The sequence below is a fragment of the Oryctolagus cuniculus genome, chromosome X (assembly GCF_964237555.1).
Source record: "Oryctolagus cuniculus chromosome X, mOryCun1.1, whole genome shotgun sequence".
Classification (NCBI taxonomy): Eukaryota; Metazoa; Chordata; class Mammalia; order Lagomorpha; family Leporidae; genus Oryctolagus; species Oryctolagus cuniculus.
Window position 1 is genome coordinate 41,212,509 of NC_091453.1, and position 15,291 is coordinate 41,227,799.

Here is a 15,291-nt window from a genome sequence, read left to right on the forward strand (position 1 = left end):
GCCTAGTGAGCCATGGCGCTGGCCTGTAATTCTCTTTCAATGCTGCATCTTTTTCTGGCTTAGTAATTAAGGTGATGCTAGCTTCATAGAAAGAATTTGGGAGGATTCCCTCTTTTTCGATTGTTCTGAATAGTTTGAGTAGAATTGGAGTTAGTTCTTGTTTAAATGTCTGGCAGAACTCAGCAGTGAATCCATCTGGTCCTGGGCTTTTCTCTGTTGGGAGGGCCTTTATTACTGTTTCAATTTCTGTCTAAGTTATGAGTCTGTTTAGGTTTTCTTTGTCTTCCTGGTTCAATTTAGGTAGGTTGCATGTGTCCAGGAATCTCTCCATTTCTGATAGGTCTCCCTGTTTAATGGCATAAAAGTCCTTATAGTAATTTCTGACGATTCTTTTGAATTCTGTGGTGTCTGTTTTATGTTTCTGTTATCATCTCTGATTTTATTGATTTGGGTATTTTCTTTTTTTAGTTAGTTGGGCCAATGGGGTGTCAATTTTTTTTTTATTTTTTCAAAAAACCAGCTCCTCGTTTCAAAGATTTTTTGCAATGCTTTTTTGCATTCAATCCTGTTGATTACTCTTCTCCTACTAGATTTTGTTCTGGTTTGCTGCAGATTTTCTAGACTGTTGAGATGAACTGAAACCTCATCTATTTGGTACCTTTCCAATTTCTTGATGTAGGCACCAATTGATATAAACTTTCCTCTTAAAACTGCTTTTGCTGTATTCCATAAGTTTTTCTTAGTGATATTGTGCTATATTTGGCACAAGGATACTGGCTGTTCCCGATTCATCCACCCCTCCCAGGTGACTGGTTGTGGAATGGCAGACAGCCAGAATTGGAGTAAGCCCAGAGCTGTACCCTGATTGAAAAAGACCATTCCTCCTGTGCCCTGAACACCATATTCCAGCCTCCAATCCAAAGCCCACATCAGAAAATTCACTACAAACCATGATAAATAATATGAAATAAGCCAAACAAATCCAAGAGTCCTTAGTGATACTGAGCTTGATTGAGTCACATGGAAACCAGCTCCCAGCTTACTGTCTGCGGAATTCTGATTGAATTAACCTGAAAAACACACTCACACACGATTTGCAGGGAATTAATATCTGTCTCCTCAGCAAAAGGGTTCCATTTCATTTTCCAAAACACAAAAACACCACTTTGTCATGTTGCCCGTAGATTTCTAAGAATGAAACACCATTTGTTGTGTTTTTATTTCCTAAGGGCAACTCTGTCTAAACTATTGTTTGTATTGTGTCAGAATACAAAATTTGGGAAAGAAGAAAACAAAACAAACTCAGACCCAGAAAACATGTATGAAATTGCTGCTCAAGAAATCAAAAATCGGCTGAGGCACCCAAGACCATGACAGAAAGCAAAAATTGGAGCAAGCCAACAGCTCTGCCATGATTGAAAATACCATTCCTCCCATGCCCTGAACTCCATATTCCAGCCTCAAATCCAAAACTCACATCAGAAAATTCACGACAAACCATGACAAATAAGAAAAACATGAAAAAAGCCAAAGAAATCCAAGAGTCCTTAGTGATATTGGACTTGATTTAGTCACAAGGAAATTGTTTGTTTCTGGATTCATCCACCCCTCCCAGGTGACTGGCCCTGGAATTCTGATTAAATTAACCTGAACATCACACTCACACTCGATTTAGAAGGCATTAACATCTGCCCCTCAGCAACAGGGGTCCATTTCATTTTCCAAAACACAAAAACTCCTCTTGGTGGTGTTGCCTGTAAATTTGTAAGCATGAAATCCCAATTTGTTGTGTTTTTTATTTCCTAATGTATATTCTGTCTAAACTCTTGTTTGTATTGTGTCAGAATACAAAATTTGGGAAAGAAGAAGGGAAAAGAAACTCAGCCCAAGAAACAATGTAGGAAATTGCCGCTCAAGAACCCCAGAATTGGCACAAGCCGTCAGCTGTGCCCTGATTGAAAAAGACCATACCCCCATGCCATGAATTAATTCTTCCAGCCTGAAAAGCAAAGTTCACCTTAGAAAATTCATTACAAACCATGATAAATGAGAAAAATATGAAGAAAAACAAAGAAATCCAAGGGTCCTTAGTGATATTGGGCTTGATTAGGCACAAGGAAACCGGCTGTTTCCAGATTCATATATCCCTCCCAGCTGACTGGATGGGGAAATCACGTTGAATTAACCTGAACATCACACTCACACTCGATTTGGAGGGAATTAATATCTGTCCCCTCAGCAAAAGCATTCCACTTCATTTTCCAAAACACAAAAACACCTCTTGGTTGTGTTGCCTTTAGATTTCTAAGCATGAAACGCCCATTTGTTGTGTTTTTACTTCATAACAGCAACTCTGTCTAAACTCTTGTTTGTATTGCGTCAGAATACAAAATTTGGGAAGGAAGAAGGCAAAACCAACTCAGACCCAGAAAACATTTAGGAAATTGTCGTCCAAGAAACCAAAAATCAGCTGAGGCACCCAAAAATATGACAGAAAGCCAGAATTGGAGCGAGCAACAGTTGTGCCCTGTTTGAAAAAGAACATACCTCCCTGTCACTCCCCCTCTTCATGGAGGAATGACACTAAACCCTGCCTAGATTTCCTATCCGAGTCACGGTACCATTATGTCGCTCCCCCTCTTCGCGGAGGAATGACACAGGACCCTGCGCTGTTCTTTTGTCTGCTCGACCCTCCCCGGGTTTGCTGCTGGTTCTTCCCGGGTTGGCTACCGACCCTTCCACCTCCGTGGAAGGGCGGTTCCCCCTGCCACTTTCCCCACTTCCACGGGGGAGCGGCACACCGCTGGCCGGCTCTCTTGGGGGCTACTCAGATGTTCCTCAGGTGTTCCTGGTGCATGTTGTCTCTCTCCTCCTTTATAGTCCTCTTCCACCAATCCCAACTCTGCTACCCACACGCCGAGTATGCTGCTCTCCTCCAATCAGGAGCAAGATCAGCTCCTGAAGCTCAGTCAATCAAATTGGTGAGAGGCAGCTGTGTAGAAGCTGTTTACTCCCTTCTCAGCGCCATATTGTGGGAGAGCAGATGCATAGAATAAGTCTTAATTCAAGTAACTTAGTCTAGTCCGAGATGCTCCCCACACCTCTTGTGCCCTGAGCTAATTATTCCAGCCTCGAAAGGAAAGCTCACATTAGAGAATTCATTACAACCATGAGAAATAAGAAAAATGTGAAAAATCCAAAGAAATCAAGAGTCCTTGTTGATATTGGGCTTGACTAGGCACAAGGAAACCAGCTGTTTCCTGATTCATATATGCCTTCCAGCTGATTGGCTGTGGAATTTTAATTGAATTAACCTGAACATCGCACTTACACTCGATTAGGAAGGCATTAATATCTGCCCTTCAGCAACAGGGTTCCATTTCATTTTCCAAAACACAAAAACTCCTCTTGGTCGTGTTGCCTGTAGATTTCTAAGCATGAAATGCCAGTTTATTGTGTTTTGTATTTCCTGATGGATACTCTGTCTGAACTCTTGTTTGTATTGCATCAGAATACAAAATTTGGGAAGCAGGAAGTCAAAACAAACTCAGTCCCAGAAGCAATTTAGGAAATTGCCACTCATGAAACCAAAAAATTGGATGAGGCACCCAAAACCATGACAGAAAGCAAAAATTGGAGCAAGAAAATAGCTCTGCCATGATTGAAAATACCATTCTTCCCATGCCCTGAACTCCATATTCTAGCCTCCAATCCAAAGCTCACACCACAGAATTCATTACAAACCATGATAAATAAGAAAAATATGAAAAAAGCCAAAGAAATCCAAGAGTCTTTAGTGATGCTGGGCTTGATTGAGTCACAAGGAAACTGGCTGTTTCCGGATTCATCCACACCTCCCAGCTGACTGGATATGGAATTCTGATTAAATTACCCTGAAAAACGCACTCACACTCAATTTGGAGGGAATTAATATCTGTCCCCTCAGCAAAAGGTTTCCATTTCACTTTCCAAAACACAAAAACTCCTCTTGGTCATGCTACCTGTAGATTTCTAAGCATGAAACGCCCATTTGTTTTGTTTTTATTTCATAATGGCAACTCTGTCTAAACTATTGTTTGTATTGTGTCAGAATACAAAACTTGGGAAGGAAGATTGCAAAAAAAACTCAGACCCAGAAAACATTTAGGAAATTGCTGTTCAAGAAACCAAAAATCGGCTGAGGCACCCAAAATCATGGGAGAAAACCAGAATTGGAGAATCCAACACTTGTGCCATGATTGAAAATGACCATACCTCCCATGCCCTGAACTTCTTCCTCCAATCTCAAAACCAAAGCTCACATTAAAAAATTCATTACAACCATGATCAATAAGATCAATGTGAAAATAAAACAAGGATCCTAGAGTACTTAGTGATATTGGGCTTGACTTAGTCACATGGAAACCGGCTGTTCCCTGATTCATCCACACCTCCCAAGTGACTGGCTGTGGAATTCTGATTGAATTAACCTGAAAACTGCACTCACACTCAATTTGGAGGGAATTAATATCTGTCCCTTCAGCAAAAGGGTTCCATTTCTTTTTCCAAAACACAAAAACTCCTCTTGGTCGTGCTGCCTGTAGATTTCTAAGCATGAAATGCCAATTTATTGTGTTTTTTTTAATTTCCAAATGGATACTCTGTCTAAACTCTTGTTTCTATTGTGTCAGAATACAAAATTTGGGAAGGAAGAAGGCAAAAGAAACTCAGGCCCATAAACAATTTTGGGAATTGCCACTCAAGAAACCAAAAATGGGCTGAGGTACCAAAAACCATGACAGAAAGGCAGAATTGCCACAAGCCATCAGCTGTGCCCTGATTGAAAAAGACCATCCTCCCGTGCCCTGATCTCCATATTCCAGATTGCATTCCAAAGCTCACATCGGAAAATTCATTACAAACCATGATAAATAAGAAAAATGTGGAAAAAAAAAACAAGGATCCAAGAGTACTTAGTAATATTGGGCTTGATTAGGCACAAGGAAATCTGCTGTTCCCCGATTCATGCACAACTCCCAGCTGGTTGGATGTGGAATTCTGATTGAATTAACCTGAAAACCGCTCAGCAAAAGGTTACCATTTCATTTTCCAAAACACAAAATCTCCTCTTGTTCATGTTGCCTGTAGATTTCTAAGCATGAAACACCCATTTGTTTTGTTTTTATTTCCTAAGGGCAACTCTGTCTAAACTCTTTTGTGTATGGCGTCAGAATACAAAATTTGTGAAGGAAGAAGACAAAAAAAACTCAGACCCAGAAAACATTTAGGAATTTGCCGCTCAAGAAATCAAAAATTGGCTGAGGAACCCAAAACCATGACAGAAAGCCAGAATTGGAGAAAGCCAACAGCTGTGCACTTATTGAAAAAGACCATACCCCCTGTGTCTTGAACTAATTTTCCCAGCCTCAAAACCAAAGCTCACATTACAAAATTCATGACAACCATGAGAAATAAGAACAATGTGAAATAAAAAAAACAACAAAATCAAGAGTCCTTAGTGATGTTGGGCTTGATTAGGCACAAGGAAACTGGCTGTTCTTGGATTCATGCACCCCTCCCAGCTGATTGGCTGTGGAATTCTGATTGATTAACATGAAAACTGCACTCACACTCGATTTGGAAGGAATTAATTTCTATCCACTCAGCAAAAGGGTTCCATTTCATTTTCCAAAACACAAAATCTCCTCTTGGTCGTGTTGCCTGTAGATATCTATGCATGAATCCCAATTTGTTGTGGTTTTTTATTTCCTAATGGATACTCTGTCTAAACTCTTGTTTGTATTGTGTCAGAATTAAAATTTGGGAAGGAAGAAGGCAAAACAAACTCAGGCCCAAAAACAATTTTGGGAATTGCCACTCAAGAAACCAAAAATTGGCTGAGGCACCAAAAACCATAACAAAAACCAGAATTGGAGCAAGGAACAGTTGTGCACTGATTGAAAAAGACCATTCCTCCCATGCCCTGAACTCCATATTCCAGCCTCCAATCCAAGGCTCACATCAGAAAATTCATTAGAAACCATGATAAATAAGAAAAATGTGAAAAAAAACAAGGATCCAAGGGTATTTACTGATATTGTGTTTGGCTTAGTCACATGGAAGCGGGCTGTTCCCGGATTCATCCACCCCTCCCAGCTGACTGGCTGTGGAATTCTGATTGAATTAACCTGAAAACCGCACTCACACTCAATTTAGAGGGAATTAATATCTGTCCCTTCAGCAAAAGGGTTCCATTTCATTTTCCAAAACACAAAAACTCCTCTTGGTCGTGTTGCCTGTAGATTTCTAAGCATGAAATGTCAATTTGTTGTGTTTTTTTTTAATTTCCAATGGATACTCTGTCTAAACTCTTGTTTCTATTGCGTCAGAATACAAAACCATGATAAATAAGGAAAATGTGAAAAAAGCCAAAGAAATCCAAGAGTCCTTAGTGATACTGGGGTTGATTAGGCACAAGGAAACCGGCTGATCCTGGATTCATCCACCCATCCCAGCTGACTGGCTGTGGAATTCGAATTAAATTAACCTGAATATCGCATTTGCGCTCGATTTGGAAGGCATTAATATCTGTTCCCTCAGAAAAAGGGTTCCATTTCATTTTCCAAAACACAAAAACTTCTCTTGGTCATGTTGCCTGTAAATTTCTAAGCATGAAACACCAATTTGTTGGTTTTTTTATATCCTAATGGATACTCTGTCTAAACTCTTGTTTGTATTGCGTCAGAATACAAAATTTGGGAAGGAAGAAGGCAAAACCAAATCAGACCCAGAAACCATTTAGGAAATTGCCGCTCAAGAAACCAAAAATTGGCTGAGGCACCCAAAACCATGACAGAAAACCAGAATTGGAGCAAGCAACAGTTGTTCACAGATTGAAAAAGACCATACCTCCCGTGTCTTGAACTAATTCTCCCATCCTCAAAACCAAAGCTCACATTACAGAATTCATTACAAACCATGATACATATGAACAATGTGGAAAAAGCCAAAAAATCAAGAGTCCTTAGTGTTACTGGGCTTGATTAGGCACAAGAAAAACGTCCGTTCCCAGATTCATCTACGCCTCCCAGCTGACTGGCTGTGGAATTCGGAGTGAATAAACCTGCAAACTGCACTCACACTCGATTTGGAGGGAATTAATATCTGTCCCCTCAGCAAAAGGTTTTCGTGTCGTTTTCCAAAACACAAAAACTCTTGTTGGTCGTGTTGCCTGTAGATTTCTAAACATGAAACCCCAATTTCTTGGATTTTTTAGTTCATAATGGCAACTCTGTCTAAACTCTTGTTTGTGTTGTGTCAGAATACAAAATTTGGGAAGGAAGATGACAAAACAAACTCAGATAGCTACAATTTAGGAAACTGCCACTCAAGAACCCAAAAATTGGCTGAGGCACCCAAAACCATGACAGAAAGCCAGAATTTAAGCAAGCCATCAGCTGTGCCTGATTCAAAAAGACCATTCCTCTCATGCCCTGAACTCTATATTAAAGCCTCAAATCCAAAGCTAATATCAGAAAATTCATTACAAACCATGATAAAAAAGAAAAATGTGAAAAAAAAAAACAAAGAAATCCAAGAGTCCTTAGTGATACTGGGGTTGATTAGGCACAAGGAAACCGGCTGTTCCCAGATTCATCAAAACCTGCCAGCTGACTGGCTGTGGAATTCTAATTGAAGTAAATTGAAAATCGCACTCACACTAGATTTTGAGGAAATGAATATATACCCCACAGCAAAAGTATTCCATTTCATTTTGCAAAGCAGAAAACTCCTCTTAGTCATATTGCCTGTAGATTTCTAAGCATGAAACGCCCATTTAGCATTCAAAACCATAACGTCTGTAAATAATGTCCAGAAAACAAAAAAAAAAAAAAAACAGAGAGGATGTAGCAAGATCTGGGAATGAGAGAGCCACAACAGACCGGATATTTCTGCATTCATCCAGGCATATCCGGAAAATGTGGTGTGGAATTCGGGTGAAGATTCACCAAAAAATCACCGTCAAAGTGGTTTTGGAGAAAAGCACAATCTTTCTGTTCAGCAAGTGGATCCAAAGTCATGCTTAGAAACAGAAATAGCATGTTTTCTCGGGTTTCTGAAGCTTTATGCCTAAAAAACAAGAAGGTGTGGAGGATTTGAATCAATGTAGGTCCAAATACCGTTTGCAGGCAGTATACGAAACATTACATGCTAAAATGAATTCAAAAGCATGAAGTCCGTAGATAAAGCCCATAAAACACAAACAACCACTGAGGCTGTAGCAAGATCTGGGATTGAGATAGCCACAACACACCGGATACTTCAGCTTTCATCCAAGCATATCCGGAAAATGTGTTGCAGAATTCGGGTGAAATTGAACCGAAAAATCACCGTCAAAGTGGTTTTGGAGAAAAGCACAATCTTTCTCTCTTGCAAGTGGATCAAATGTCATATTTCCAAACGGAAATACCATGATTTATTGGGTTTCTGAAGCTTTCTGCCTAGAAAACTCGAATGTGTGGAGGAATTGACTCCATGTGGTACCAATTAGAGTTTGCCGGCAGAAAAGAAGAAGTAACACGCTAAAATGCATTCAAAAGGATAAAGTCGGTAGATAAAGCCCAGAAAACCCAAACAAACCCAGAGGCTGTAGCAAGATCTGGGATTGAGATACCCACAACACCCCGGATAATTCTGTTTCCTCCAGGCATATCCGGACAAAGTGTTGTGGAATTCAGGTGAAAGTGAACCAAAAAATCACCCTCAAAGTGGTTTTGGAGAAAAGCACAATCTTTCTGTTCTGCAAGTGGATCCAATGTCATGTTTATAAACAAAAATAGCATGTTTTCTCGGGTTTCTGAAGCTGTCTGCCTAGAAAACTTGAATGTGTGGAAGGATTGACTCAAAGTCTAACCAATTAGCGTTTGCCAGCAGAAACCATAAAGTTACATTCTAAAAGGCATTCAAAACTGTCTAGTCCGTAGATAAAGCCCAAAAAACACAAACAAACACAGAGGCTGTAGCAAGATCTGAGATTGAGATAGCCGCAACACACCGCATATTTCTGCTTTCATCCAGGCATATCCGGACAAATTGTTGTGGAATTCGGGTGAAATTTATCCAAAAAATCACCGTCAAAGTGGTTTTGGAGAAAAGCACAATCTTTCTGTTTGGCAAGTGGATCCTATGTCATGTTTACAAACACAAATAGCATGATTTCTCGGGTTTCTGAAGCTGTCTTCCTATAAAACTCGAATGTGTGTAGGAATTGACTCCATGTGGAACCAATTAACGTTTGCAGGCAGAAAATAAAAAGTTAGATTCTAAAATGCATTCAAAAGCCTAAAATTCGTAGATAAATTCCAGAAAACACAAACAAATACAGAGGTTGTGACAAGATATGGGATTGTGATAGCCAGAACACACCGGATATTTCTTCTTTCATCCAGACATATCCGGACAAAGTGGTGTGGAATTCGGATGAAATTTAACCAAAAAATCACTGTCAAAGTGGTTTTGGAGAGAAGCACAATCTTTCTATCCTGCAAGTGGATCCATTGTCATGTTTCCAAAGAGAAATATCGTGATTTATCGGGTTTCTTTAGCTTTCTGCCTAGAAAACTCGAATGTGTGGAGGAATTGACTCCATGTGGAACCAACTAGCGTTTGCAGGCAGAAAAAAAAAGTTCCATGCTAAAATGCATTCAAACGGATAAAGCCGGTAGATAAAGCCCAGAAAACCCAAACAAACCCAGAGGCTGTAGCAAGATCTGGGATTGAGATAGCCACAACATGCCGGATACTTCAGTTTTCATCTAGGCATATCCGAACAAAGTGTTGTGGTATTCGGGTGAAATTTAATCAGAAAATCACCTACAAATTGGTTTTGGAGAAAAGCACAATCTTTCTGTTCTGCAAGTGGATCTAATGTCAGGTTTTCAAACAGAAATAGCATGATTTATTGGGTTTCTGAAGCTTTCTGCCTGGAAATCTCGAATGTGTGGAAGAGTTGACTCCATGTGGAACCAATTAGCGTTTGCAGGCAGAAAAGAAAATGTTACATGCTAAAATGCATTCAAAATGATAAAATTCGTATAAAGCCCAGAAAACCCAAACAAACCCAGAGGCTGTAGCAAGATCTGGGATTGAGATAACCACAATACACCGGATATTTCAGCTTTCATCCAGGCGTACCCGGACAAAGTGTTGTGCAATTTGGGTGAAATTGAACCAAAAAATCACCGTCAAAGTGGTTTTGGAGAAAAGCACAAACACTCTGTTCTGCAAGGGGTTCCAATGTCATGTTTACAAATAGAAATACCATGATTTATTGGGTTTCTGAAGCTTTCTGCCTGGAAATCTCGAATGTGTGGAAGAATTGACTCCATGTGTTTCCTATTAGCATTTGCTGGCAGTAAACAAAAAGTTACATGCAAAAATGCATTCAAAAGCAGAAAGTCCATAGATAAAGCCCAGAAAAAAACACAGAGGCTGCAGCAAGATCTGGGATGGAGATAACCACAACACACCGGATATTTCTGTTTTCATCCAGGCATACCCGGACAAAGTGTTGTGGAATTCGGGTGAAATTGAACCAAAAAATCACCGTCAAAGTGGTTTTGGAGAAAAGCAAAAACTTTCTGTTCTGCAAGTGTATCCAATGTCATGTTTACAAACAAAAATAGCATGTTTTCTTGGGTTTCTGAATCTGTCTGCCTAGAAAACTCGAATGTGTGGAAGAATTGACTCCATGTGTTACCTGTTAGCATTTGCCGGCAGAAAACAAAAAGTTACATGCAAAAATGCATTCAAAAGGATAAAGTCCGTAGATAAAGCCCAGAAAAAAAAAAACACAGAGGCTGTAGCAAGAAGTGGGATTGAGATAGCCACAACACACTGGATATTTCTGCTTTCATCCTGGCATGTCCGGACAAAGTGTTGTGGAAATCGGGTGAAATTAAACCAAAAAGTCACAGTCAAAGTGGTTGGAGAAAAGCACAATCTTTCTGTTCTGCAAATGTATCCTAAGTCATGTTTACAAACACAAATAGCATGGTTTCTTGGGTTTCTGAAGCTGTCTGCCTAGAAAACTCGAATGTGTGTAGGAATTGACTCCATGTGGAACCAATTAGCTTTTCCTGGCAGATAACAAAATGTTACATGCTAAAATACATTCAAAACCGTAAAGAATGTAGATAAGGCCAGAAAACACAAACAAACACAGAGGATGTGGAAGATCTGGGATTGTGAAAGCCAGAACACACCCGACATTTCTGCTTTCATCCAGGCATATCCGGACAAAGTGGTGTGGAATTTGGGTGAAATTCAACCAAAAAATCATCATCAACGTGGTTTTGGAGAAAAGCACAATCTTTCTGTTCGGTAAGTGGATCCAATGTCATGTTTCCAAAGAGAAATACCGTGATTTATCGGGTTTCTGTAGCTTTCTGCCTAGAAAACTCGAATGTGTGGAGGAATTGACTCCATGTGGAACCAATTAGTGTTTGCAGGCAGAAAAAAAAATGTTGCATGCTAAAATGCATTCAAAAGGAGAAAGTCGGTAGATAAAGCCCAGAAAACCCAAACAAACCCAGAGGCTGCAGCAAGATCAGGGATTGAGATAGCCACAACACACCGGATATTTCTGCTTTCCTCCAGGCATATCCGGACAAAGTGTTGTGGAATTCGGGTGAAATTGAACCAAAAAATCACCGTCAAAGTGGCTTTGGAGAAAAGTGCAATCTTTCTGTTCTGCAAAGTGGATCCTATGTCATGTTTACAAACAGAAATAGCATGTTTTCTGGGGTTTCTGAAGCTGTCTGCCTAGAAAACTCTAATGTGTGGAAGAATTGACTCCATGTGTTACGTACTAGCGTTTGCAGGCAGTAAACAAAAAGTTACATGCTAAAATGCATTCAAAAGGATAAAGTTCATAGATAAAGCCCAGAAAACCCAAACAAACCCAGAGGCTGTAACAAGATCTGGGATTGAGATACCAACAACAGCCGGGATATTTCTGATTTCATTCAGGCATATCCGGACAAAGTGTTAGGAAATTCCAGTGAAATTGAACCAAAAAGTCAACGTCAAAGTGGTTTTGGAGAAAAGCACAAACTTTCTGTTCTCCAAGTGGATCCAATGTCATCTTTATAAACAAAAATAGCATGTATTCTCGGGTTTCTGAAGCTTTCTGAATAGAAAACTCGAATGTGTGTAGGAATTGACTCCATGTGGAACCAATTATCGTTTGGCAGCAGAGAGCACAAAGTTACATGCTAAAATGCATTCAAAAGGATAAAGTCGGTAGATAAATCCAGAAAACCCAAACAAGCACAGAGGCTATGGCAAGATCTGGGACTGAGAGAGCCACAACACACCGGATATTTCTGCTTTCATCCAGGCATATCCGGAAAAAGTGTTGTGGAATTCGGCTGAAATTGAACCAGAAAATCACTGTCAAAGAGGTTTTGGAGAAAAGCAGAATCTTTCTGTTCTGCAAGTGGATCCAATGTCATGTTTCCAAACAGAAATACCATGATTTATCTGGTTTATGAAGCTTTCTTCCTAGAAAACTCAAATGTGTGGAGGATTTGACTCCATGTGGAACCAATTAGCGTTTGCAGGCATAAAACAAAATGTTGCATGCTAAAATGCATTCAAAAGGATAAAGTTCATAGAGAAAGCCCAGAAAACCCAAAGTAACGCAGAGGCTTTAGCAAGAAGTGGGATTGAGATAGCCACAACACACCTCATATTTCTGCTTTTATCCAGGTATATCCGGACAGAGTGTTGTGGAATTCGGGTGAAATTGAACCAAAAAGTCACCATCAAAGTGGTTTTTGGAGAGAAGCACAATCTTTCTGTTCGGCCACTGGATCCAATGTCATGTTTCCAAAGAGAAATACCGTGATTTATCGGGTTTCTGTAGCTTTCTGCCTAGAAAACTCGAATGTGTGGAGGAATTGACTCCATGTGGAACCAATTAGTGTTTGCAGGCAGAAAAAAAAATGTTGCATGCTAAAATGCATTCAAAAGGAGAAAGTCGGTAGATAAAGCCCAGAAAACCCAAACAAACCCAGAGGCTGTAGCAAGATCAGGGATTGAGATAGCCACAACACGCCAGATATTTCAGCTTTCATCTAGGAATTTCCAGAAAATCTGTTGTGGTATTCGGGTGAAATTTAATCAGAAAATCACCGTCCAAGTGGTTTTGGAGAAAGGCAACAATCTTTCTGTTCTGCAAGTGGATCCAATGTCAGGTTTTCAAACAGAAATAGCATGTTTTCTCGGGTTTCTGAAGCTTTCTGAATAGAAAACTCGAATGTGTGGAGGAATTGACTCCATGTGTTATCTACTAGCGTTTGCCGGCAGAAAACAAAATGTTCCATGATTCAAAAGGAGAAAGTCGGTAGATAAAGCCCAGAAAACCCAAACAAACCCAGAGGCTGTAGCAAGAAGTGGGATTGAGATAGCCACAACACACCGGATATTTCTGCTTTCATCCAGGCATATCCGGACAAAGTGTTGTGGAATTTGGGTGAAATTGAACCAAAAAATCACCGACAAAGTGGTTTGGGAGAAAAGAACAATCTTTCTGTTTGGCAAGTGGATCCTATGTCATGTTTACAAACACAAATAGCATGATTTCTCGGGTTTCTGAAGCTGTCTGCCTAGAAAAATCGAATGTGTGGAGGAATTGACTCCATGTGGAACCAATTAGTGTTTGCAGGCCCAAAATAAAAAGTTACATTCTAAAATGCCTTCAAAAGCGTAAAGTCCGTAGATAAAGTCCGGAAAACACAAACAAACACAGAGGGTGAGGCAAGATCTGGGATTGTGATAGCCAGAACACACCAGATATTTCTGCTTTCATCCAGGCATATCCGGACAAGGTGGTATGGAATTCAGATGAAATTTAACCAAACAATCACCGTCAAAGTGGTTTTGGAGAAAAGCACATCTTTCTGTTCAGCAAGTGGATCCAATGTCATGTTTAAACAAAAATAGCATGTTTTCTGGGGTTTCTGAAACTGTCTGCCTAGAAAACTCGAATGTGTGGAAGAATTGACTCCATGTGTTACCTACCAGTGTTTGCCAACAGAAAACAAAAAGTTACATGCTAAAATGCATTCAAAAGGATAAAGTTCATAGATAAAGCCCAGAAAACCCAAACAAACCCAGAGGCTATAGCAAGATCTGGTATTGATATAGCCACAACATACCAGATATTTCTGCATTCCTCCAGGCATATCCAGACAAAGTGTTGTGGAATTCGTGTGAAATTTAACCAAAAAATCACCGTCCAAGTGGTTTTGGAGAAAAGAACAATCTTTCTATTCGTAAGTGGATCCAATGTCATGTTTATAAACAAAAATAGCATGTTTTCTCGGGTTTCTGAAGCTGTCTGCCTAGAAAACTTGAATGTGTGGAAGAATTGACTCAAAGTCTAACCAATTAGGGTTTGCCGGTAGAAACCATTAAGTTACATTCTGAAAAGCATTCAAAACTGTCAAGTCCGTAGTAAAGCCCAAAAAACACAAACACAGAGGCTGTAGCAAGATCTAGGATTGAGATAGCTGCAACACACCAGATATTTCTGCTTTCATCCAGGCATATCCAGACAAAGTGTTGTGGAATTCGGGTGAAATTTATCCAAAAAATCACCGTCAAAGTGGTTTTGGAGAAAAGCACAATCTTTCTGTTCGGCAAGTGGATCCTATGTCATGTTTACAAACAGAAATAGCATGATTTCTCGGGTTTCTGAAGCTGTCTTCCTATAAAACTCGAATGTGTGTAGGAATTGACTCCATGTGGAACCAATTACCATTTGCAGGCAGAAAACAAAAAGTTAGATTCTAAAATGCATTCAAAAGCGTAAAATCCGTAGATAAAGTCCAGAAAACACAAACAAACACAGAGGATGTGGAAGATCTGAGATTGTGAAAGCCAGAACACACCCGATATTTCTGCTTGCATCCAGTCATATCCGGACAAAGTGGTGTGGAATTTGGGTGAAATTTAACCATAAATCACCATCAACGTGGTTTTGGAGAAAAGCACAATCTTTCTGTTCGGTAAGTGGATCCAATGTCATGTTTACAAACAAAAATAGCATGTTTTCTCAGGTTTCTGAAGCTGTCTGCCTAGAAAACACGATTGTGTGGGAGAATTGACTCCATGTGTTACCTATTAGCATTTGCCGGTAGAAAACAAAAAGTTACATGCTAAAATGCATTCAAATGGATAAAGTTCGTAGATAAAGCCCAGAAAACACAAACAAACCCAGAGGCTGCAGCAAGATCTGGGATTGAG